The following is a 27,177-nucleotide window of genomic DNA, read 5'->3' as shown; positions in this document are numbered from 1 at the left end:
TGGTCCGCCTCAAACTTTGTATAGAATTCTACTGGGAACCCGTCTGGTCCCAGGGCCTTCCCCATACTTCCTCAGATTCACCATATTCTCCATCATCTCCTTCAGTCTAATTGGGGCCCCAGTCCTTGGACCAACCCCTCCTCTACTTTGGGAAACTCTAACCCATCCAGGAACCGTCACATCTCCTCCTCCCTGTCTATGGGCTTTGATTCATAGAGCCCTTTTAAAATGCCTCGAACACCCCATTCACCCCCTCTGGGTGCATCACCACTTTGCCCTTATCATCCCTAACTCTGTCAATCTCCCTTGCCGCCTCTTGCTTTCTGAACTGATGGGTCAGCATCCTACTTGCCTTCTCCCCATACTCATTTACAGCCCTTCTGGCCCGCCATAGCTGCCTCACCGCCTTCCCTTTAGAAACCAGCTCAAACTCCATCTAGAGCCTCTGCCTCTCCTTCAACAACACTGCCTCCTGTGCACCCTCAAAATCTCGTCCACAGTCTTGCCCTCTCCTCCCGCTCATTTTTCTCCCTAGGCGCTCGGACTGCAATAAACTCTCTTCCCAACTGTGCCACACCGACCACACCCATGTCAGCAACCCCCCCCCCCCCTCAAACAAAAAGCAACTCCCCCCTCCTCCAAGTCTTCCTCCTGGCAACTCACCATTTTACTCCCTTTAATTGGCCCGCCCAGCTAGCATTGTAGCCCCGGCCCAAGGCCTCCTGTTATGGGCCAGGGTTTAGAGAACCCCAAAGTGTATCAGGAGTTCACCTGACCCACAACTTTTAATAGATTGTGGTGTGGGGAGCACACGGCCCACTCTACAGGTGTGTTACAGCAGAAATGGAAAAGTATTTTTTAAAGCAAAACAATGTTTATTCAATGAACTCAAGTTAACCTTTTTAAACATACAGTGAACACCTTAGCAACCATCAATTCAAATACAACCCCCAAAGAATACAACACTAAGTAATCCTTAATAACTTCCTAAACAACATCCAGAAGTCAAAAGAAACACCTTTTAACAAAAGCACATTAGGTTTACATTCACTACTGAGAACATTTATAATTCTGAATTCACTAAATGATCAAGACATGATCTTTTGATGGCAGAGAGAACAGCAGTACATCTGCTCTGCCTGGCTTCAGCTCCAACACTGAAAACAAAACTAAAACACATCCTGCAGCAAACAGCCTAAAACAAAAGTAATAAGCTGACAGACATCCCAACTCCACCCACACTCTGACATCACTGCAGTAATATGAGCAGCCAAACATTTCTTAAAGCGACATTCTCAAGACACTCCAACCATCCTTCCTCCCTCCCTCCAATTCCCCCCCCCACCTCAAGAGTAACAAAAGGTACACTTACCATCGTTGCTCCCCTGTCAAAACATACCCCCCACCAAACCCTTTAAAGAGCGCACAAAACTCTTCCAAAGTTCAATGTCCAAACACTCCTCTCAGTCCATTGTCTCTCATAAATTCCATCGCCTCTGGCGTGTAGAAATAATACGCTCACTTCTGGAAAGCCACCCACAGGCGAGCTGGGTAGACTACCCCAAACTTCATTCCCTTCTTGAAGAGGGCAGCCTTAATCCGCTTAAAACCAGCCCTCCTCTTCGCCAGCTTCGCACCCAGGTCCTGGTACACCTGAAGCTCATTCCCTTCCCTGATACATTTCCTGGTCTGCCTCGACCATCGAAGGATCCTCACCTTGTCCAGGAAGCGGTGCAACTGCACAACCATTCCCCTCGGTGGCTTGCCTGCTTGCGGCCTCCTCATCAGCACCCTATGCACTCGGTCCACCTCCAGGGGCCGATCAAAAGCCCCCTCCCTCATTAATTTCTCCAGCATCTTTGCCACATACACCACGGCCTCCGCACCTTCAATCCCTTCAGGCATCCCGACAAATCCTCCACCTTCTACCTCAGTTTTTTCTGGCTCTCCCCCATCACTTGCATCTCAGCCACCACCGAGGCCAACTATTCCTCATGCTCCCCCACTGCCCCCTCCACTTTCTGGATCGCCAGGTCCTGGGACTCCAACCTCTGCTCAACCTACTCAATCCCAGATCTCAGCGGCTCCATCAACTTAGCCAGGGCCTCTTTCATCTGCTGCTGAAACTTGTTATTCAAGAATTCCACCAGCTGGTCTGTCGACCACTGGGCGGGCAGCATACCATCTTACCCCGTGGCGCACCACAAAATCTCTCCTGCTCCAACTGTACTTTCTTTATCGTGGCATTCCTCATCTGCTGACCCATGCATGAGCCACACCAGAGGAGTATTACCTTCCCCAGGCAGTCCTGTGCCTTTTGCCCTCAAATACATTTCAAATGTAGGGCAGCACGGTAGCATTGTGGATAGCACAATTGCTTCACAGCTCCAGGGTCCCAGGTTCGATTCCAGCTTGGGCCACTGTCTGTACGGAGTCTGCACATCATCCCCGTGTGTGCGTGGGTTTTCTCCGGGTGCTCCGGTTTCCTCCCACAGTCCAAAGATGTGCAGGTTAGGTGGATTGGCCATGATAAATTGCCCTTAGTGTCCAAAATTGCCCTTAGTGTTGGGTGGGGTTACTGGGTTATGGGGATAGGGTGGAGGTGTGGATCTTGGGTAGGGTGCTCTTTCCAAGAGCCGATGCAGACTCGATGGGCCGAATGGCCTCCTAATGCACTGTAAATTCTATAAACATTAAAAAAAATAAAATCCACCAAATGTGCAACCACTTACCCCTTGGCCGCCACCGGAAGTCAAGAGCAGGAGAGTTAACTATATTTCTCTCTCCATAGTTGCTGCTGGACCTACTGAGTTTATCCAGCATTTTCTGTTTTTATTTCAGATTTCCACCACCTGTAGTATTTTGTTTTTATTTGAGTTATCTCCATTGTTCTGGCCAATATTTATCCCTCAATCAACATCACAAATTTTCTGGTCATTATCTCATTGCTTTTTGTGGGAGTTTGCATTTCCTACAACAGTGCTTACACCTCAAAAGTATTTCATTGATTATAAAGTGCTTTGAGACATTTGGTGGTTGTGAAAAGCGCTATAAAAATGCAAGGATTTTTAATACTTCCGAGGAAAGGAAAATAAGAATTTCACCCTTCTTGCCATCCAAGTGTTGCTATTACAGGTGGGATCAGAGAGGCCAAGATTTTGTGAGATATCTTTGTATTTGAGTAGTGACGACCTGGTTACTTCTGGTTAGGAGTAATAAGCTTAATACTGTGTATCTTTAGGTGTTGATCATAAGATGGAGTTTGTTCCAAATTCCTCCTCAAATTGACTCTTAAACATATCCAGAATCAGGTGCCTCTCTGATGAACCAGATGTTGTGTGCCTAGTGAAGTGAATGTTACCACTGCTTTCCACACCAGCCTTCTGCTAACTGCTGAACATGTCTTATCTGAACTTTGAAAATATTTCCAGTTACCCCTGTAAGAACAGCAGTTCCAAGTGTCTTCACTGACATATCCACCCTATTTTGGCAACTTCCACCTTTGACCAGAAGGAGCTGTAACTTTGATTTGATATTTCTGTGTGTTGATTTGATGCAGCTCTTAGCAATACTAGCAGTGGCTTTATCGGACGTGCCTTAAACATGCAGTTATCTTCCCATTCACCAGTGACACAGCCTTGATTTCCTTAATGAGTGTGCACTGCAATCGTGAGTTGATTAGCACTTTACTAAGTGGTCCTTGTCTTGCACAGATGTAAATCTAGTGAGTTTTTCATATTATCAGATCAGAACTAACTGGTCAAATGGCTTGGAGAAGCCATAGGAACACTTCCCCTAAGTTCTAATCCCTTTGAGAGAACCAAAGTTACCATGTGGCAGCAGAAATTGCACACTATTTGCGACTGTTTTTCTGCCCTTTCAGGTAAAACAGCCCCTCACGGTTGGAAAATCTAAGGATTGCCCCAGAGTGCAGACTTGCATTTTCATCATTGGAGGTTTTCTGTGTACTTGAAGCTGATTCAGAGTGCATGAATCCTGCAAGTTGTTGGATTTAATGCAACAATGTTTTCTGATTTGAACTTGGCTGCTATTAAGGATTTGAGAAAGTTGAGCGTGTCAGTCAATCTGGCATTCATAAATTATTCAAAAAAAGTTATTTCTGTGTTTAAACAGTTTTAAAATTCAACGCCAAGATACAACTGCCGACTTCCAGTGACGGCAGGCGGGAGGCAGCCTCACATTGGAGCGCTCCCGTTCGGGAATGGCATTTTCGGGGTTTAACGCCCGGTCCCAGGGGCAACGGAGGCGGCAAAAGCAGGGAGAAGGCACAGTGAAGGGAAATGTCGAAAATAAGTAAAAAAACGGCCGTGAAAAAAGCAGCTGAATGTCCGTCGGGGAGTGGAAAGGTCACCGTGGGGACGGCATTAAAAGTGGAGGCTGGTGCACCATGGGAGGCCGCATTGCCCATGGCTGAAGAAATGACAAAGGTGATGGCCGTCGAACTCGAAAGGCAGTTCACAAAACACATGAAGGCGATGAGGAAGGAGATGGGGGTGGTATTGAAAGTGCTGGTGGAGGAGGCGATTGCCCCGGTGAGGGCGGCGGTATTGAGCGCAGTGGCGGAGGTGCGGGAGCAAGGTGAGGCGCTGAATGAAGTGGAAGAGACATTATTGCAGCACAGTGATCAACTTACCTCGATGGGGAAGGAGATGCGGAAGGTGATAGAGATCAACAAGGGTCTGCGAGCCAAAATGGACGACTTGGAAAACAGATCCAGGCGACAGAATCTGAGGATTGTGGGTCTGCCCGAAGGAGTGGAAGGCCCGAGGCCGACTGAGTATTTTGCCACGATGTTGGCAAAGCTATTGGGTGGGGGGGGATGATCCCTCCCGATATGAACTGGATCGGGCACATCGGTCGTGGAGGCCTGTACCAAAGGAGAGTGAGCCGCCAAGAGTAGTGACTCTGCTTTCGTAGGTACAGTGTGAAGGAGAAGGTCCTGTGCTGGGCAAAGCAGAAGCGGGTGGTGCAGTAGGCTGGAGCTGGTATACGCATATATCAAGACTTTACGGTGGAGCTGGCGAGGAGGCGGGCTGCCTTCAGCCGGGTGAAGAAGGTGCTGTACGGTGTGGTGCGGCATAGTATACCCAGCTAAGTTGAGGGTGATCTACAAATCCAAGGACTTTTATTTTGGGACGGCGGAAGCAGCGGAGGAGTTTGCGAAGGCAGAAGGACTGTGACTGAATTGAAAAATGGTCATGTACCGATGTAGCCTCATGTAACTATTTTTTCACTGCGTGCTGGTGTATGTGCTAAATGAGCCAATGTTGAATATTTTTTGGACAAGGGAAGAGATGGGACTTTCACTTGCAATAATGGTTCTTTGGGGCTTGGGTGTGTATGCGGGGTTTGTGTGCTGAAGGGGATTTCTTGGTTTTCCTGGGACCGGGCAAGGGGGTAAGAGACCCCGGCAGGGGCCTCCACGCTGGCCGGTTTAAGCCGGCCAGTGAGCGAGAGTGAGGTGGGGGGAGGGGCTGCGGCCATCGGAGCCTGGCAGAACAGGTTCCGATGAGTCTAGCCGGGGTGGAAAGTTGGGGGGAAGGAACAGAGGTTGGGGGGAGGAGTTTTATAAGAGGAAGTGGAGGGGAGGAGTCGGGGAGGGGGGGGTTTACAATTCATGGGTGTCATTTACGGTACTCTTTCGGGATTGGATGGCATTGAATGTTAGGGGGAGGAGGGGGTGGACTCTATAGGTCAACGGTGACCATAGGCGATTCCCGATTCCTTTATCAGGCAGCATGGTTTTGTATGAGAGAGGTCAGGTCTCACTAATTTAATTGAGTTTTTTGAGGAGATGATGAGGAAGGGCTGTGGATGTTGTCCAAATGGACTTTAGTAAAGCATTTGACAAGTTTCCTCATGGCAGGGTGGTGCCAAAGATTGAATCATATTGGATCAGGGGTGAACTGGCTAGATGAATTCAGAACTGGCTTGGCCATAGAAGACAGAAGGTAGCAATGGAAAGGTGTTTTTCTGAATGGGGGTCTGTAACTAGTGGTTGATGTGTTGGGTGCTCTGCTACACAGACGAACCAACACGGTTGCGAATGGTACAACTCAGTTTTATTACGATCATTTATTTACAGTGGTAAACTGGTTACTGAGGTTCGATCATAACCCTAGAATCTGTGGACCTATTCCTAATTCTATCTTGTAGTGGCACTCAGCACATGGTGCATGTCTGAGTGGCTTGCTATCAGCTCTGTGCCTGATCTGTCTCCTGCTGGAATGCTCAGGAAGTGTTGTGTTCCCTGTTTTGTACTGTGTATGCTCTTGCCTGTGATTGGCTGTGGTGTTGTGTGTGTGTTGATTGGTCCGTTGATCTGTCCATCAGTATGTATGTATGTTTGTGCTATGATGTTTACCTGAATATCATGACAGTGGTGTTCTGCAGGGATCAGTACTGGGACCTCTGCTGTTTGCAATATATAAATGACCTGGAAGAAAACGTAGCTTGTCTGATTAGCAAGTTTGCGGATGTCGCAAGAGTTGCGGATAGTGATGAATATTGTCAGAGAATACAGCAGGATATAGATGGGCAGCAAAATTGGGCGGAGAAATGGCAGATGGAATTTAACCCGGATAAATGCAAGGTGATGCATTTTGGTAGATCCAATTCAGGTGGGAGCTATAAAATAAATGGCAGAACTATCAGGAGCATAGACACCCAGAGAGATCTGGGCGTGCAGGTCCTTAAAAGTGGCAGCACAGGTGGAAATGATGGTAAAGAAAACATATGGCATGTTTGCCTTCACCGGATGGGGCACCGAGTATAAAAGTTCACAAATTATGTTACAATTATATAGAACGTTGGTTAGGCCACATTTGGAATACTGTGTCCAATTCTTCGCCATACTACCAGAAGGACGTGGAGGCTTTGGAGAGAGTACAGAAAAGGTTTACCAGGATGTTGCCTGGTGTGGAGGGTATTAGTTATGAGGAGAGATTGAATAAACTGGGATTGATTTCCCTAGAAAGGCGGAGGATGAGGTTTATAAAATTATGAGGGGTATCGATAGGGTGAACAGTTGGAGTCTTTTTGAAATGAAAATGAAATGAAAATCGCGTATTGTCACAAGTAGGCTTCAAATGAATTTACTGAGAAAAGCCCCTCGTCGCCACATTCCGAGCCTGTTCGGGGAGGCTGGTATGGGAATTGAACCGTGTTGCTGGCCTACCTTGGTCTGCTTTAAAAGCCAGCGATTTAGCCCAGTGTGCTAAACCAGCCCCTAGTTTTCCCAGGGTGGAAATGACAATTACAAGGGGGCACAAGTTCAAGGTGAGGGGGGGGGGGGGGGGCGGGGTAGGTTCAGTGGAGATGTGCGTGAGACGTTTTTTACACAGAGGGTAGTGGTGGCCAAGTGAGGTGGTTGAGGCAGATACGTTAGAGACCTTTAAGCCTTATCTAGATAGACACTGAACAGATGGGGTATAGAAGGGTACAGGCGATTGGTCGAGATAGGACACGTGATCGGCACAGGCCTGGAGGGCCGAAGGGCCTGTTCCTGTGCTGTACTGGTCTTTGTTCTTGTTCTTTATTCTAAAACATGGGAGTGTATTAAAATAGTTTATTTTCTTTGAAATTTCCAAAAAAAGTTAATTCACTGAAGTACATGTCAGATGCAATAAGTAGAAACAATACTTTTGCTTCTATAGATTTCTGTTGATACTAGAACAACAGAGATTATGTATGTTTCAGCTTGAAATAGTTGAACTAAAATATATGGATCTGTTCTTTGCGAATCCGAAGATATTGCAAAGAATTCTAATACCCTGCAGTCTGTTTTCTCTTTATTATTGTGGCAAAATCACCATATATTTGTAGACTGTTGGCAGCTTTCTATATGATCTAAATTATGATCCCCATTACTTGAAACATAGTGAAGAAGTGATAATATCACAATCATTGTTTCATCTCACTAAAATCCATATCTGCAAGACTTTAAAAACAATCTAGATTTTACCACTTATATCTTAAGAGCCTCTGCATAAAATTACACATGCCACCTTTCAAAATGTAATAATTATAATTTCAGTGTTGTTAACAGCAATAGTTAACCATATTATGATTGGCTTAATAATTAGTAGACCAGGAACACGATCCACTGTGCCGGAAAAACAGCTCGCCATGGCACAGCTTGGCCGATAAAAGCCAGGAGGCTCCTGGGATTTACCCAGCTCGCAACGCCTCGCGTGTCCCAATGTGATCGCGCAAGATGTTGCAATGTAAATCTTGCTCATTGTGGGTGGGAAATCTGCATATTAGAGTGAGACAGCTAATCTCACTCTAATGTTAGGATTAACAATGTACCCGAAGGCTTTGGGATTCATCCCCTTTGCCTCGGAGACCCCGGGTGAGCGCCGGTCAGCACTGATCCTCACAAACGGGGACCGGACAAAATGGCACTCCTGCGCGTCTCTGAGGGGATCGGAGGCCCCCAGCTGCATGGCCTTTGGACATGGTAGTGCCCTGGCACTGCTGGTGCCGCCCCATTACCGTGGCAGTGCCACCCAGACTCTCTGGCAGTGCCACCTTGGCACCGTCTCAGTGCCACCTGTGTGGCAGCCTGTCACTTCCCAGGTCCCCACTTGACGTTGCCAGTTGGCATGGACATTGCCAGGTTGGCATTGCCAAGCTGTTAAGCTGGCATTTTTTGCATGCCCGATCGGGCTGGGGGTGCGGTGCATGGGTGTTGGGGGGGGGGGCGCATAGTCGTTCAGGCGGGCTCCCATAGTCGTTCGGGCTGGGGGGGGGGAAAGTCGGGGATTGGTTCGGGGGCCTTGGAGAACGGGATGCCATTTAAAAATGGTGTCCTGATCTCTCGCTTTACTGGGGTGTTCTGGCGAGTGGAGCTCCCCAGTGTACAAAACGGGGCCCTGCGCTGCCTCAGCCGCACGTTTCCCTGTTGAGGCACTTTGTACTACGTGAGTCGTGTTGAAAAGCAGAGTGCAGCTCGGCACTCTGAGCGCCGGGAAACACGAGGCTAAATGCGCTTGCTATGGGGTTTGTTCCCTTTTGGTGGAATCGCGCCGCAGGTATAAATGATGAGCACAAAGTAACTTACTGAAAAATAAAGAAGAGTGATACCAGGACTGCACACCCCATGAACCTCGAGTAAATGATTTGTGGAATGTTGATGTCATGCAATGGCTATTTCCTGGTAAACCACTGGTCATGACTCATTAATTTGTTTTAAACAAAAATACTAATCTAGTTGAGATGTGCCAGCTGTGACTTAAAGGGAAAATAGACCACATTGTATGTCTATGATACTCAGTACAGCATTCCATTATAATCGGTTTACTGGATTTATATTTTACCATGTCAAGATCAAAACAATTTTTAATTTTATTGAAACATTTTTGAAGGATGACTAATAATACAAATTCTCCAATGCCCACATTTTTTCAGTCTAACGCATTGTTGACAGCTAATTTCTTGTGAGCTGAATAATGAACTTTATGCAGAATATCAGTTGCAGGTTGTTTTTAATGCTCAGAGTGCAAACTGACAAGGACTGAGTGCAGAGTTCACCCGTCTAATACGGCAGATGCAATAGTAATAATGTCTAATCATAGAATCTTACAGCACAGGAGACCATTTGGCATTGTGCCTGTGCCAGCTCTTTGAAAGAATTGTCCAATTTGCACTCCAAATATTTCCCCTTAACCCTGCAAAATGGTCCTCTTAAAGAATATGCCCATTTCCCTTTTTGAAAGTACCGTTGAATTCTGATTTCCTCACCCTATTAGGTAGAATATTTTATACCTTAACAACCCTGTTTGGAGGGAAAATATGCCTCCTCATGTCTTCTGTAACTCTTCTGCCAATTTAAATCTGCTAAATGACCCATTGTTTACTGGCCCACAATTTCTCACCACTAGCTCTATAAAACCCCTTATTATTTTGAATGCATCTATTAGAATCATAGAATGATAGAATCATAGCATTTACAGTGCAGGAGAAGGCCATTCGGCCCATCGAGTCTGCACCGGCCGTTGGAAATAGCACTCTATTTAAGACCATGCCTCCACCCTATCCCCGTAACCCAGTAACCCCACCTAACCGTTTGGACACTAAGGGCAATTTAGCATGGCCAATCCACCTAACCTGCACATCTTTGGACTGTGGGAGGAAACTGGAGCATCCTGAGGAAACCCACGCAGACCCGGGAAGAAAGTGTAAACCCCACACAGACAGTGACCCAAGGCTGGAATTGAACCTGGGTCCCGAGTGCTGTGAGGCAGCTGTGCTAACCACTGTGCCACCGTGTTGCCCACATTAGGTCCCCCTTAATCATCTCTAATCTAAGGAGAACAATCCGAGCTTCTCCAAACCCTCCATACACTTGAGCTTCTTCATCCTCTTCTTACTACCTTCTCCAAGACTTTGACATCGTTCCTAAAATGTGGAGTCCAAAATTATACACAACACTCCAGCTGAAACTTAACCAGTGACTTGTAAACGTTTAACATGACTTCTGTTACGGACAAGAGGGGGATTAATTTGAACAGCCCTGATTTCTACTCTTATCACCCGTTCATAAACAAAAAAGTGCTTTGATTTGCTTCCCATTTATCACTGGTGGCATGTTTCCCAACCCCCAGAGGGTTAGTTTATTTGCACACACTCAAAACACGAAAGGGGAGGTCCATATATAGTCCCTTGTGCACTAATGCAGTAGAGAGGGAAAGGGAAAGAAGGATTTACAGGGTAAAGACCACAGAGAAAATAATTATTGTTTCATGTGTGTCCAGAATCAAAGTGCAATGGTGTATTCATTCACAGAGGTCAGCAGGTTGAAAACTGATGCTAGATAATTCACTTTTCCAGTAGGGATGACTTTCACAATGAGATAAGCATGCAGAGATGAATCAGTCTTCTTTATTTTTAAATACTTTTTTCCAAACATATGTAAAAAAAAACAGCAATACATAAAATACACGCTCCACAAAACCACAGTTTACAGTTTGTTCAATTTTTCCCCTCTTTACCCCTCCTCTCCACCTCCCCCTTTCCACTCCCCCGCGGTGAACAGTTCCTCAAACATCATCATGAACAACCCCACCGGATCTTGAAACCCTCCGCAAACTCCTCATCTCAAACTTCATCTTCTCCAGCCGGAGAAAATCAAACAGGTCCCCCAGCCAGGCCCCCATCCCTGGTTGCGTAAACAATCTCTAATTTAGCAGGATCCTTCTCCGGGCAATCAAAGAGACGAAGGTCACCTTCCCCTCCAGAAACTCTGGCACTTCTGATACCCCAAAGATTGCCACCATTGGGCCCAACCTGACCTCCACCACCACAATCTTGGAATGTGTCCCAAACATTGTTCCTAAGTTTCTCTCCAGCTTAGTGGGCAGCATGGTAGCACAGTAGTTAGCCCAGTTGCTTCACAGCTCCAGGGTCCCAGGCTTGATTCCCGGCTTGGGTAACTGTCTGTGCAGAGTCTGCACTTTCTCCCCGTGTTTGCGTGGGTTCCCTCCCGGTGCTCCATTTTCCTTCCACAGTCCAAAGATGTGCGGGTTAGGTGGATTGGCCATGATAAATTGCTCTTAGTGTCCAAAAAAGTTTAGGTGGGGTTACGGGGATAGGGTGGAGGAGTGGGCTTAAGTGGGGTGCTGTTTCCAAAGGCCGGTGCAGAACCGATGGGCCGAATGGCCTCCTTCTGCAGTGCAAATTCTATGATCTATGATGATTCTCGCAACCTCCTCATGGCCTAACACCACAGTCTGCAACCTATTTGACCCCTAGCTTTTCCTCCCATTTGTACTTAATCCTCACCATCTGCGCCCCCCTTACTCCCCCAACCACCCATATATATCCCCAATCGTACCGTTCCCCAACTCATCCGGGAGCAGCAGTTGCTCCAATAAAGCGTATTCCAGTAACCTGGGAAACATCCTCCACTCTTTTTACGCAAAGTCCCTCACCTGCATATATCTAAATTCACTCTCCCTTCGTAACTCAAACCTCTCCCGCAACTCATCCAGACTTGCAAACTTCCCTTCCCGAGTACAAGTACCTCACCCTCTCCAGCCCCACCTCCATCCACTATGCTACCGGGCACGGGCAGCATGGTAGCACAGTGGTTAGCACAATTGCTTCACAGCTCCGGGGTCCCAGGTTCGATTCCCAGCTTGGGTCACTGTGCAGAGTCTGCACGTTCTCCCCGTGTGTGCGTGGGTTGCCTCTGGGTGCTCCGGTTTCCTCCCACAGTCTAAAGATGTGCAGGTTAGGTGGATTGATCATGCTAAATTGCCCTTAGTGTCCAAAATTGCCCTGAGTGTTGGGTGGGGTTACTGGGTTGTGGGGATAGGGTGTAGATGTGGGCCTGGGTAGGGTGCTCTTTCCAAGAGCCGGTGCAGACCCGATGGGCCGAATGGCCTCCTGTACTGTAAACTCTATGATTTTCCATATATCCCATTTATTTCCCCCCGGCTTAAACCAGTGATTCCTACACAGTGGTGTCAACACTGACATCCCCTCCAACTTAAAATGTCTCCTCAGCCGATTCCACACCCTGACCGTCCACACCCTGAACGTCAACCCCCCTTTCTGTCCCTGCCTGTGTAACAGAGCCTTCTTTACCCTTGGCACCTTCCCTGTCCATATAAACACAAAAATCATTGTCTCCAACTTCTGGAAGAACGCCTTTGGGAGAAAGATTGGGAAAACAAACAGGAATCTTGGCAGCACATTCATCTTTACCACTTGCACCCTCCCTGCCAATGTCAGGTGTAATGGATCCCATCTCTTAAAATCCCCCCTAATCTCCTCCACCAATGTTGTCAAATTCCACCTCTGTATAGTAGCCTATTCCCTCGTCGTCACCTTTATCTCCAAATACCTAAACTATTCCCATGCCACCTGGAACGGCAACACCTCCTAGTTGGCCCACACGCCCCTCCGTGTTCACCGGAAACACCTCCCTCTTCCCGACATTTAACTTGCACCCGGAGAAGGCCCCAAACCGCTCCAATACTCCCATGATCCTACCCATACTCTCCAGCGGGCCCGAAACAAACAACAACAGATCGTCCACATACAGCGACACCTGGTGCTCCCCCTCACAATTTCCTGCCACTCCACAGAACCCCCGAGGGTCATCGCCAAGGGCTCTATCGCCCGCATGACCAGCAAGGGCGACAACGGACATCCCTGTCTCGTTCCCCTATGCAGTCCAAAACTCGGTAAACCCATCCCATTTGTATGTACACTTGCCATCGGGGCTACATATAACAGACGCTCCCACGCCACAAACTTCAGGCCAAACCCAAATCTACTCAAGATCTCAAATAAATACCTCCACTCCACCCAATCAGAGGCCTTCTCCGCATCTATAGAAACAATTATGCTCCGGCCCCCCCCCCCCCCCCCCCCCCCCCGACGGATTCATAATGACATTTAACAGCCTTCTAATGTTGCTAGAGAGCAGCTGACTGTTAACAAACCCCATTTGATCCTCAGCGACCAGCCCGGGCACACATTCTTCCATTGTCCCCGCCAACAACTTCACCAACACTTTCACGTCCGTATCTGACCCATACTCCAACGGATCCTTCCCCTTCTTCGGGATTAGTGTGATAGACGCCTGTGTTAATGTCTCCAGCAACTCCCTCTCCTCCAGCGCCTCACTAAACATTCCCAGCAAATGTGGTGCCAACTCTGCCACAAACACTTAAAACTCCGTCGGGAAGCCATCCGGTCCAGGGGCCTTCCCCGACTTCATCCCCCTAATACTGTCAATCACTTTCCTCTGCCCCAGCGCCTCCTCCAGTGCCTGGCCCCTCTCTTCTTCTAACCTTGGAAACTTCAACCCATCCAAAAGCAGTCCCATTTCCCCATCCTCTCCACCTGGCTAGGCCCTGTACAGCTACTCATAATACCCCCTGAACACCTCGTTTATCCTCCCCCACTCTGACACCTTGTCATCCTTCTCCGTCTGCACCCTTCGGATTTCCCTAGACATTGCCTGCCTCTGCAGTTTGAGGGCCAGAATATGGCTCACCTTCTCTCCATATTCACATTGCACCCCCTGCCCTCCGTAACTGCCTACACCCTTCCGTCATCAACCTCATCAAACTGCCCCTACAACCTCTTCCTCTCCGCTAACAAATCCTCAGTGGGAAGCCCCGACTATCTCCTGTCCACCTCGACTATCTCATCCAGCAGCCGTCTATGCTCCTCCCTCCTCCTCCTATCCCTGTGCGCCTTGAATGAGATAATCTCCCCTCGGACCACTCCCTTCAATGCCTCCCAGAACATGGCTGCTGACACCTCCCCGTTCTGATTCTTCTCCACGTAATCTCCAATTGCCGACCTTGCCTTTTCGCAAAACCCCTTATCTGCCAAAAGACCCGAGTCTAGCCTCAATCCCGGCCTCTGCACCTGCCCCAAGCTAAGCCTCACCTCCAGCCAATGCAGCACGTGATCTGAAAACACAATTCCTGCATATTCTGCCCCCGCCATTCTCATCAACACCACTCAACTAACAAAGAAATCAATCCTCGAGTACACCTTGTACACATGTGAGAAGAAGGAATACTCCTTCTTTCTGGGTTCCTGAATTTCCTCGGGTTCCTGAATCTCCACCGGTCAATCATTCCCATATGCTCCATAAACCCTCCCAACTCCTTCGCCATCCTCGACCTTCCCATTGACTTGGGGCTCGACCTGTCCACCTTCGGTTCCATCACACAATTAAAATCTTCACCCATAATCAGTTTGTGAATGTCTAAGTCCGGGATCGCTCCCAATAAACTCTTTATAAACCCCACATCATCCCAATTCGGCACATATACATGGACTAGCACCACCGGCATCCCCTCCAACATCCTATCACATATCTTTCCCCACCTGGGTCCTGCACTTCTTCTGTCTGTCCCCACAAATCCCGTCCTTTTGTTCAACAAAATGGGCATCCCCGCGACTTTGAGTCAAACCCCGAGTGAAACACTTGTCCCACCCATCCCTTCCTCAACATAACTGTTATAACCTGCCTACTTACGATTGGCTGGGGACTAATGACTATCCCACAATCCTGTGGGAGTATGAGCTTCCCCAATGAGGGGGGCGGAGAAACTCCTAGTATAAATAAGCTGGCCAGTTCAGGAACCAGCAGGAAGGAGAAAGTAGCAAGGGAAGTTACTGCTACTGTTATGTATATATGCTATAGTAAATAAATGTTATTACTTTGTATCCTTAAAACTCGTGCTGGATTCTTCGTGGCCCTTACAAAACTGGCGACGAAGGTAAAAGTGAATAGCTGTCTACACTGCTGAAGCCACCTCCCTGGATTTTTGTTGGATACAGGTTGGAAGTTGTTTTCTATTATACCATGCCTCTGTACGGACGTTTGGATGTTTTTGATGCTGCGCTGGAAAGCTGGAACCAGTACACACAACGGATGCGTTACTATTTCCGGGCAAACAATATCACTGAAAACGAGCGCCAGGTGGTCTTATTGCTCACCGCCTGCGGCCCGCATACATTTGGGGTGATTAGGAGCCTTACGTACCCAGCTGCGCCGGACACCAAAACGTTTGATGAACTTGTGAATATAGTGGGGCAACACTTTAACCCAACCCCGTCCACGATAGTCCAGCGTTACCGGTTTAATACCGCTGAGAGGACCCCTGGAGAATCCCTTGCCGATTTTTTATCCAGGCTACGCGGGATTGCGGAATACTGTGACTATGGTGAGACCTTGTCAGAAATGTTACGCGACAGTTTGGTTTGCGGTATTAACAATGCAGCAACCCAGAAAAAGTTGTTAGCGGAGCCGACATTGACTTTTCAACAGGCCATTCAAATAGTCTTGTCCCGAGAGAGCGCAGAGCGAGGAGTACAGGAGCTACAGGGAATGGAAGTGCATGCCTTGGGGCGCAACCCTTTCCGCCCAAAAACGTCCCCCCGCACTCCTGCGGTACCTTGGGCGAGGTAACGTCCGGACCGACGCCAGTGGCCATCGGACATTCCTCCCCGAAGGGAGCCTTCTCCAGAGCCAATGGATGAGGAGCCATGTCCGTGTCAGACTTGTAGGCGCCGACCCCGTCGCAGACGGCGGTCCTGGGGACGCCAGAGGCGCCGTCGTTCCGACTGAAACTGGGACCAGCCCAGGGGCCGTAACTGGGACCAGCCCAGAGGCCGTACCTTCCATGTGGATGAACCTGCGGCGACTACTCCTGAGGATGTGGAGACGGAGGACGACTGCCTGCAGCTGCATTGTGTGGCAGCTCCCCGTGTGGCCCCCATTAAGGTGACAGTACGGGTCAATGGCCACCCGCTTGAGATGGAGTTGGATACTGGCGCAGCGGTCTCCGTGATCACCCAGAGGACATTCGACCGCATCAAGCAGGGTATACAGACCCTTACATGAACTGATTCACAGGCCAGGTTGGCCACCTACACGGGGGAACCACTGGACATTGCAGGAACTACAATGACCCCTGTTGTCTATGGACGCCAGGAGGGGCGTTTCCCACTTATCGTGGTGCGTGGCCATGGGCCCAGCCTGTTGGGTCGGAACTGGTTGCGCCATTTGCGGTTGCAATGGCAGCACATCCTCCAAACAGTTTCTGAAGGGTTGACTGAGGTGCTAGGACGATACCCAGATGTATTCCAGCCTGGTTTGGGGAAAATAAAAGGGGCCGTAGCCCGTATCCAAGTTGAACCAGGAGCCACGCCGCACTATTTCCGGGCGCGCACACCAGTGCCTTACGCCTTGCTCGAGAAGGTAGAAGGGGAGCTCACTCGTTTGGAGAGTTTGGGTATTATCAGGCCCGTCCGTTTTGCTGACTGGGCAGCACCAATTGTACCTGTAATGAAGCCAGATGCCACAGTTCGCTTGTGTGGCGACTATAAACTTACAGTGAATACAGTTTCCCGACTCGACCGATATCCAATGCCTCGCATAGAGGATCTCTACGCGAAACTTGCAGGTGGACTCTCATTCACAAAATTAGATATGAGTCACGCCTACCTGCAGTTGGAGCTGGACCCTGCCTCCCGACCATATGTAACAATTAATACACACCGGGGCCTGTATGAATATACACGGTTGCCTTTTGGAGTATCCTCTGCCTGCGCAATTTTTCAACATGTTATGGAGGGCATTTTGAGAGGTTTACCATGTGTAGCTGTCTACCTAGATGACGTTTTGATTACAGGGACGTCGGAGCAAGAACATTTGGAAAATCTGGAGGCTGTCCTTAGACGCCTTTCGGAGGCTGGAGTCCGTTTACGTCGCACAAAGTGCGTATTTCAGGCGAAGGAAGTAGTCTACCTAGGTTATCGGGTGGACCGCGAGGGTCTGCACCCCGTCGCAGAGAAGGTGCGTGCAATTCAACATGCCCCCACCCCGACTGACACTTCGCATCTTCGTTCTTTTCCCGGTCTCGTAAACTATTACGGGAAGTTCCTCCCCAATCTGGCAACTACGCTGGCCCCTTTGCACCTTCTGCTAAAGAAAAATCACACCTGGGTTTGGAGTCAGCCGCAAGAAACCGCTTTCCGGCGGGTAAAGCAACAATTGTCGTCGTCTGGGTTACTAACCCACTACGATCCGGGAAAGCCTTTGCTCGTCACATGTGATGCATCCCCGTATGGTATTGGGGCCGTCCTGTCCCACAAGATGGAGAAGGGGGCCGAGCGACCGATAGCTTTCGCCTCCCGCACATTGACTGCAGCGGAGAAAAAGTACGCGCAGATTGAGAAGGAGGGCCTGGCAGTGGTTTTTGCGGTGAAACGCTTCCACCAGTATGTGTACGGCCGCCATTTCACCATCGTGACTGATCATAAGCCCCTGCTGGGACTTTTCAGAGAGGATAAGCCAATACCGCCCATTGCTTCTACACGGATCCAGCGCTGGGCTTTGTTGCTTGCTGCATTCGAGTATTCTCTGGAGCACAAACCAGGTACGCAGATAGCAAATGCCGACGCACTGAGCCGATTGCCTTTATCGACCGGCCCCATGTCGACCCCCACGACCAGTGAGGTGGTTGCAACCCTAAATTTTATGGACACCTTGCCTGTCACGGCATCACAGATCCGTGAGTGGACCCAGACGGAGCCAGTCTTGTCAAAGGTTCGGCACATGGTCCTGTATGGTGGGCAGCATAGACAGCTCCCAGGCGAGTTGTGGGCATTTTCCTCCAAGCTGTCAGAGTTCAGCGTGGAAGACGGCATCCTCTTGTGGGGGACGTGTGTGATTGTCCCGGAAAAAGGCCAGGAGCTGATATTATCAGACTTGCACAATGGGCATCCAGGCGTGACCAAGATGAAAATGTTGGCCCGGAGTTATGTCTGGTGGCCAGGCCTCGACACCGACATTGAGAAGGTGGCCCAAAACTGCTCCATTTGCCAGGAGCATCAGAAGCTTCCGCCGGCCGCGCCCCTACATCACTGGGAATGGCCAGGGCGGCCTTGGGCACGCTTGCATGCAGATTTCGCAGGCCCTTTTCAAGGATCCATGTTCCTTCTACTAATTGACGCCCAGTCCAAATGGCTGGAGGTGCATAAGATGCAGGGGACAACGTCCTGCGCAACAATTGAAAAGATGCGTTTATCGTTTAGTACGCATGGCCTCCCCGAGGTGCTGGTCACGGATAATGGCACTCCATTCACGAGTGAGGAGTTTGCTAGGTTTACAAAGATGAACGGCATCCGCCATATCCGCACTGCCCCTTACCACCCGGCTTCAAATGGGTTGGCAGAGTGTGCAGTGCAGACATTCAAAAGAGGCCTAAAGAAGCAGTCTTCCGGATCAATGGACACGAGACTGGCTCGCTTTTTGTTTACGTACAGGACCACCCCCCATGCAGTGACTGGGGTAGCTCCCGCAGAACTCCTAATGGGCCGGAGACTTCGCACCCGCCTTAGTATGGTTTTCCCCGACATTGGCGCAAAAGTACGCCGCACTCAAGAACGGCAGGGACAGGGATTGTCTCGGCATCGTCCGATTCGGCAGTTTGTGCCCGGTGACCCAGTATTCGTGCGGAATTTTGCTGGTGGTGCCCAATGGGTTCCTGGTGTAATCTTTCGCCAAACGGGCCCTATATCTTACCAAGTGCAAGCCCAGGGTCATCTCCAGCGAAAACATGTAGACCACGTCCGGTCCAGAAGATCATCCCCTCAAAAGATTCCCCGCCCCCGGAGCTCATTTCAACAGCCGCAAAGACCAGAGACAAGGGAAGGTAGTCCTCAAAATCTTCCACTGGTGCCTCACTCGAAGCCTGCGCAGGTCGTTACGGGACCGAATGGAGATAGAGACGCTGACATGACGGAGGCAGCAGACTCTGACTCCGAGATGGAGACACAGGATGCATCAGAGGGGGAATCCTCGGGTCCACGGGCCGTGGATGTACAACCGCGCCGTTCATCACGGAAGCGCCGGTCTCCGTCTCGTTACACGCCGCCTGATCCAGCGCCACGTGCAAATGGCGTCCGGCCTGCGGCCAAACGAGTCCGACGCCTTCCTTCGCCAGGGTCTTCGGTGGATTCCTTGGACTTTGGGGGGGAGGGATGTTATAACCTGCCTACTTACGATTGGCTGGGGACTAATGACTATCCCACAATCCTGTGGGAGTATGAGCTTCCCCAATGAGGGGGGCGGAGAAACTCCTAGTATAAATAAGCTGGCCAGTTCAGGAACCAGCAGGAAGGAGAAAGTAGCAAGGGAAGTTACTGCTACTGTTATGTATATATGTTATAGTAAATAAATGTTATTACTTTGTATCCTTAAAACTCGTGCTGGATTCTTCGTGGCCCTTACAAAAATAACTTGATCCTTCACCTGGAGGTGCGCCTCCTGTAGAAAGATCACCTCCGCTTTCAAACTCCGCAGGTGCGCAAAAACCCGTGACCTCTTAATCAATCCATTTACCCCTCAGAAGTTCCATGTCACAACACTTAGCGGGAGTTTACCCCTCCATTCCCCCCTACCATCTGCCATTATCCCCCACAGATTCTACCTCCTTTATTACCGCCCTGAACCGGGCCCATTCAAGATGGCGCCCCTCTCCACCCATGACCACGCTCAGTCTCCAATTTTGGCTCATCATAATCCCCCTCCCCATCCATCCCTCCTCCCCTCCCCCTTTCCCACTGCTCCCCCTCCCTCCTCTTTTCCCCCGTCCCACCTGGCCACCTCTCGTGACCTGCTCCCCCACCTCAGCTCCGTTCACCAGCACTATCTGCTAGCGTGGTAACTCCTGCTCGAAGGATCCTCCCGCACATCCATCCGCCCCTCCCTCCACGGTCTCCCCTTAGCCTGTAGCCCTTACCCGCCTGAATAACCCTCAATCGGCAACTCCACCCAAAGGGCCCCGTCATATACACCTCTTACCTGTAAAGAAAATAACTCTAAATCACAAATCAACTTCTCCCAAACAAAAAACATCACATGGTGGTGGTGGTGGTGGGGGGAGCGGGTGTGTGATCACCCCCTTACTAAATTACAACTTCACAAAAAAATTTCCCACCCTCTGGCAACACAAAACAGCCATAATGTCCAACATTAGCTCCTCCATCTCACACAAACCCTCAGTTCTCCCCCAGTTTATGGTCCTTTGTAAAGTAATTGGCCACATCTTGCGATTCAAAGTAGTACACCCGGCCTTCAAACATGTCCTGAAGTTTAGCCGGGTACAACATCCCAAACCGAATCTTCCTTTGGTACAGCACCACCTTGGCCTTGTTGAATTCCGCACACTTCTTTGCCAGCTCCGCGCCAGTGTCGGATATATTTAGACATGGTTTGGTTCCCCTCCCATTCGCAGCCTCATTTATGCCTGGCCCACCTTAGAATCTTCCCCTTCTCCACAAACTTGTTCAACAGCATAATCACCGCCCATGGTGGCTCCCCCAACCTTGGCCTCTGCCTTAAGGACCTTTGGGCCCGGTCCAGCTCTGGGGCCTTGTCCAACACCCTCTCCTCCACTAACCTCGGCCAGCATCCTCGACACATGCTTTGTGGCACTTGTTTCTTCCACACCCTCTGGCAGACCCACAATTCTCAGATTCTGTTGCTGGACCTCTTTTTCTGCTCCTCCGCCTTCACTCGCAATGTCTTGCATAGATTCCCCCAGGATCCTGCCCTTCTCCTCCAAGGACACGATCCGATTGCAGTGGTCAAATACCACCTCCACTTTGTGTTTCGCGCACCTTGCGCCTCGAGGCACTTCTCTACCCGGTCCATTGAACCTTGCAGAGGTGCTTTTGCTCCCTAAATGACCTTTGACCAGTTGCCACGCATCGCCTTCCTTTGCTGGCAAAATTCTTCTTTGATGAAAGCCATCAACTGCTCCACTGGCTTTCCCACTGGCGACGACCCTTCTCCCTCCGCCATTCTCGCAACTGTTGCTGTGCCACAGGTCACCTCCAAAATTCATTAGCCAGGTCTTTAACCTTTTTGTCGTGTTTGGTAGCCAGTAGACATGCCAGTCTTGGGGAGAACCTCTCATTCTACACCTTCCGCACCACTTTCCTGCTGGAGTTACCGCGTTAACAGATATAAAATGCCCAAACCAACGCCTTTTGAGCTGGAGCTTCTCTGTGTGCGACCACTCACTCCAGAGCCCCCACTGGAAGTTCCAAGAATCAGTCTTCTAGGTGATGGTATAAAGTGTCCTGTCGAGACAGTGTAGATGGGGGAGAAGTGGGGGCAGGCATTCAAACCAGGGCGAAGGGCCTTTTCTGCGTTATGCTTGGTAGATGGAAAAATGTTAGACATGAGGTTTGCAATACAGCAAGACAGAATAACTGGTTCTCCCAGCTACAGGTTCATGTCACTTGACTCCCAACTCTCCTAAACCTTGACCATGCGTCTCCCTTTGTCTGCGACCCTGAGATGTTTAATGTTCCATCTATTACGTCTTGAATGGGAGGTTATGGGGTCCTTTATCCTAACGGATAAGCTGGCCAGGCCTGGCTTAATGAGATGTAGATGCCTTTGTATAGTTCCCATTGAATTTGGTATTTGCTGCCTACAGGAGATAAATGGGCCTCTTCAGAGATAAAGAGTTGTGTTTTCTGTCGGGGGAGGCAGCTCACGATTGGCCAACGGTGAGATATTTCGGTCCCTCTGAGGTTTATGGCGTTTTGTATGACTCGCCCGCCCTGCTGCACGTTTATTAATCTATGCTTCTTCAAGTGAGAATTAAATTTGCATTTGCCAATGGTTACTTGTAGTTTTACCACCACTGATATTAAACTGTCTAGCCTGCATTTTCCTGGTTCCTCCCTCTCTTCTTTTTTGAACAGGAGTGTAACATTTGAAATCCTCCAGACTTCTGGCATCATTCTCATATCCAAGGAGGATTCAAATATTGTGGTTAGAGTTTCTGCTATCTCCACCTTAACTTCCCTCAGCAACTTAAGACACATCTTAAGATACATCATGTCATAATATCCACTCATGTACATAATGAGATACAGACAGGCAGTGACTAACACACACAATAACCAATAAACACACAGGACACAGAACAACCAATCACCAGACAGGACACTGCAGGGACCAGCCTGCCAGCTCCTTGACTACAATGCCAATGCCATAGCTGCTAGTGGATCGTGTCAGCTAAGCGTCTCTCACAAGGCAATCAAGGCGACGTTAAGGTTCGAGATCGTCCAGCCTGACAAGGCATCCCTGCTCGGCGCTCGCGCATGCAAACTCCTAAATCTGGTCTAGCGAGTCCATGCCATGTCCTCTGTACCTGTGACTGCCTTGCCCAATGCAAATCTAAAGGCTGAGATAGATGACGTCCTCACGCAATATCACAATGTGTTTGATGGGATGGGCAAGCTCCCATATCGCTACAAGATACTACTCAAACCGAATGCCACCCCAGTCATCCATGCACCACGCCGGGTGCCGGCTCCTCTCGAGGATAGTCTAAAAACGCAGCTGCGAGAACTCCAAGACCAGGGCATCATTTCAAAGGTCACGGAACCAACAGACTGGGTCAGCTCCATGGTCTGCGTCAAGAAACCCTCTGGTGAACTACGAATTTGCATCGATCCCAAAGACCTGAATCGCAACATAATGCGAGAGCACTACCGGATCCCGCAGCGGGAAGAATTAACCTGTGAGATGGCTCATGCTAAATTCTTCACCAAGCTGGACGCCTCACATGGCTTCTGGCAGATACAACTGGACGAGTCCAATAGGAAGCTATGCACATTAACACTTTGTTCGGCAGGTATTGTTACAACCGCATGCCTTTCGGTATCATTTCAGCTTCCGAAGTCTTTCATCGAATAATGGAGCAAATGATGGGGGGCATCGAGGGGGTGTGAGTCTATGTGGATGACGTGATCATCTGGTCCGCGACGCCCGAGGATCACGTAGCTCGCCTCAGACAGGTTTTTCAGAGGGTCGACGAGAATGGCCTCCAGGTAAATGGGGCCAAACGCTCATTTGGTCGGTCCGCGATCAAGTTTCTGGGTGACCACATTTCCCAGCCGGGTGTGCAACCTGATGCTGACAAGGTGCTGGCAATCAATGCCAAGAAGACCCCAGAGGACAAGAAGGCGGTCCGACGTTTCCTTGGGATGGTAAATTTTCTAAGAAAATTAATTCCTAACATGGCATCCCACACCACAGCCCTCCCGCATCTCGTAAAAAAGTCCACAGTGTTCCAGTGGCTTATGTACAGCAATCAGCAGGTTCAATAAAACAGTGTTGAACCATCTCCTGTGTCGGAAGCCTGTTTCTCGTCTTACTGCATCCAGTTGCAGTCAGTGTTAAACCAACTCATATAACACATCACATCATACGATACAGCTTCCAGTTCACAGGCCCAAACTGTCTCCTATTCACCAAGGATGTGCAATCACTCTACACCTCCATCCCACACCAGGTTGGCCTGAGAGCTCTTCGCTTGATTCTCAAAAAGAGGCCTGAACAATTCCTGTCCACCATCACGCCCCTCCAAGGCTGAACTCGTTCTATCTCTCAACAACTTCTCCTTGAACTCATCCCACTTTCTCCAATGGGTACCCGCATGGGTCCCAGTTACACTTGCATTTTTATCGGGTATGTGGAACATTCCTTGCTCCAGGCCTACCTGGGTCCCCTCCCACTCTCCTTTACTGGTACATCGATGACTGTTTTGGTGCCGCTTCATTCTCTCGTCCGGACCTGGAAAAATTCATCAACTTCGCTTCCAGTTTCCACCCCTCCATCACTTTCACCTGGTCCATCTCAGACACTTCCCTTCCTTGACCTTTCTGTCTCCATTTCCGGCAATAGACTATCTAATAATATCCATTACAAGCCCACTGACTCCCACAACTATCTGGGCCACAGCTCTTTGCATCCTACATCCTGTAAGGACTCCATCCCTTTCTCTCACTCAGCTCCTTCGCCTCAATCGCATTTGTTCTGATAATGCCACTTTCCAAAATGGTGCTTCAAAAATGTATTCCTTCTTCCTCAACCATGGTTTCCCACCCACAGTTGTTGACAGGGCCCTCAACAGTGTGCGGTCCATCTCCCGCGCCACTATCCTCGCCCCCCCCCCCCCCCTCCCCACCCTCCCTCCCAGAACAAGGATAGAGTCCCCCTAGTTCTCACATTTCACCCCACCAGCCTCCGTATGCAAAGCATAATCCTCCGCCGTTTTCGCCAACTCCAGTGTGATGCCACTATCAAACACATCTTCCCTTCACTCCCTCTATCAGAATTCTGCAGAGACCATTCCCTCTGGGATAATCTAGTCCACTCTTCCACCATACCCAATTAAGTGTTGGGTACTCTGCTACACAGACGAACCAACACGGTTGCGAATGGTACAACGCAGTTTTATTTCAAACATCTATTTACACTGGTAAACTGTTTACTGAGGTTCGATCATGACCCTTGATTCTGTGGACCTATTTCTAATTCTATCTTGTAGTGGCACTCAGCGCATGGTGGATGTCTGAGTGGCTTGTGATGAGCTCTGTGCCCTGAGCCGTCTCCTGCTCGATTGCCCAGGAAGTGTCGTGTTCCCTGTTTTGTACTGTATATGCTCTTGCCTGTGATTGGCTGTCGCGTTGTGTGTGTTGATTGGTCCGTTGATCATCAGTATGTATGTATGTTTGTACTATGATGTTTACCTGAATATCATGACACCCAACACCTCTCCCATCACCCATGGCACCTTCCCATGCAATCGCAAAGGTGTAATGACACCTGTCCCCTTACCTCTTCCATGCTTAATTTTCCAGGCCCAAAACATTCATTCCAAGTCAAGCAACTTTTCACTTACACCTCTTTTAATTTGGTCTATTGCAGTCACTGCTCCCAATGTGGTCTTGCTCTACATCGGAGAGATCGAACGTAGACTAGGTGATCGCTTTGCTGAGCACCTTACGCCTGTGCGTATTCAGGACCCTGACCTTTCCATTGCTTGCCATTTTAACACATTACCCTGCTCTCATGCCCACATGTCTGCCCTTGTGTTGAATTGGAAATCTTTCCTGTTTCGAGACTGTGGAGAAAACAACTTTACAACTCTTTTTCGATAAAATAACTTAGTCTTTATTGACCAAAGTCTGCATGCAGTACGGCTACAGTTTGAGGTCAGAGAGCAGTTCATGCAAAACTGCTGGTTCTTCCTCAAGCTCGCAAAGACATGGAGAAACCGTTCAATATTTATACAAAAGCTGTATCAGTTTACAAAAACAGACATTGTTCAAAAATGTAATCAGTAGTCAGGACATCAATACAGTCATAACTTCTGAACAAACATGTTGTCATGGAAAGACCCTGACCTGGCTTATTCGCAGTATCTTGTCTTTTGAGGGATTAAGACGTGGTCCTATTTTGCTTTCCTCTCTGCCCTCATGATGCTTTGACGTATCTGGTCCTAGGTCATGAGGAGGTTGTGTTATTAGGACATTCCTAGGTCGTGACTTTGTTATCAGGTTTTACGGTCAGGCATTCTTTTCCCTCGTCTGGCTTTGTATGATATGATATGATTATGTGGAGTCTTAGCTTTATCTAGTTAGCCAAGGTCTGGCCTTGGTAATAGCTGACACAGCTTTCTTATACATGGTTACATAAGTTGGCTATTTTTCCCATCATGCTATTGCTTTGTACACTTTCACACTTGGCCTGCAGCAATGTTCCAGTGAAGCTCAACGCAAACTGGAGGAACAGTATCTCATCTTCCGGTTCGGCACGCTGCAGCCTTTCGGTCTCAACATTGAATTCAACAACTTCAGATGATTAGCTCTACCCCACCTCGACCCCTTTGTTTTTGTCTGTCTTTATATATATATATATATATATATATATATATATTTTCGCCCACTCTTTCCCCCTATCTTATCCTCCCTTTCCTTACCTTTTCTCCCCTTTACTTTCCCTCCCCCCACATCTACATCTGCCACAGCTTACCCCCTGATCTTAGTTTCTCTGCTGTTTGGCTTTTCAACACATTTTATTCCCTCTGGGGACTGCTATTAGCGTATGCTTGCCTTTGTTTCTGTGGCTATTAGCACTATTTTCCCTTGGTTCCTGTGGCTATTAGCACTCTTTTCCCTTGGTTTCGGTGGCTATGACTCATCTTTCATTCCCTCACCCTACAGTGTAAATAATTCCCACTTTCTATGCCTTTTAGCTTTGACAAAGGGTCACCTGGACTCGAAACAATAGCCCTTTTCTCTCCTTACAGATGCTACCAGACCTGCTGAGATTTTCCAGCCTTTTTCTTTTGGTTTCTGATTCCAGCATCTGTAATTTGCTTTTATTAATGATGTGGTCTCACCGGAGGAAGGAGCTGTGCTCCAAAAAGCTAGTGATTCGAAACAAACCTGTTGGACATTAACCTGGTGTTGTAAGACTTCGTACTGGGCTTTTATTAAGATACATCTCATCTGGACTGAGTGATTCATTAATTTTAAATTGTAGAAACCTGTTTAGCACCTTCATAGAATCATAGAATCCCTACAGTGGAGAAGGAGGCCATTCGACCCATTGAGTCTGCACCAACATTCCAAAAGAACCCCCTCCCTGCCCTACCCCCCTAACCCCACCTAACCCTTTGGACACTAAGAGGCAATTTAGCATGGCCAATCCAGCTAACCTGCACATCTTTGGACTCTGGGAAGAAACCAGAGCACCTGGAGGAAAACCATGCAGACACGGGGAGATTGTGCAAACTCCAC

The 27,177-nt window shown here is 48.9% G+C and overlaps 1 protein-coding gene across 5 annotated transcripts in view; it reads left to right on the top strand.

Annotated features, from left to right (window-relative positions):
- The window catches only part of auh (AU RNA binding protein/enoyl-CoA hydratase), a 448,738-nt gene that overhangs the window by 73,765 nt on the left and 347,796 nt on the right, over positions 1-27,177 (top strand). The window lies entirely within an intron of this gene.

Source organism: Scyliorhinus torazame, chromosome 9 (genome assembly GCF_047496885.1).
Source record: "Scyliorhinus torazame isolate Kashiwa2021f chromosome 9, sScyTor2.1, whole genome shotgun sequence".
NCBI lineage: Eukaryota > Metazoa > Chordata > Chondrichthyes > Carcharhiniformes > Scyliorhinidae > Scyliorhinus > Scyliorhinus torazame.
This window is presented reverse-complemented; position numbering and strand designations above follow the sequence as displayed.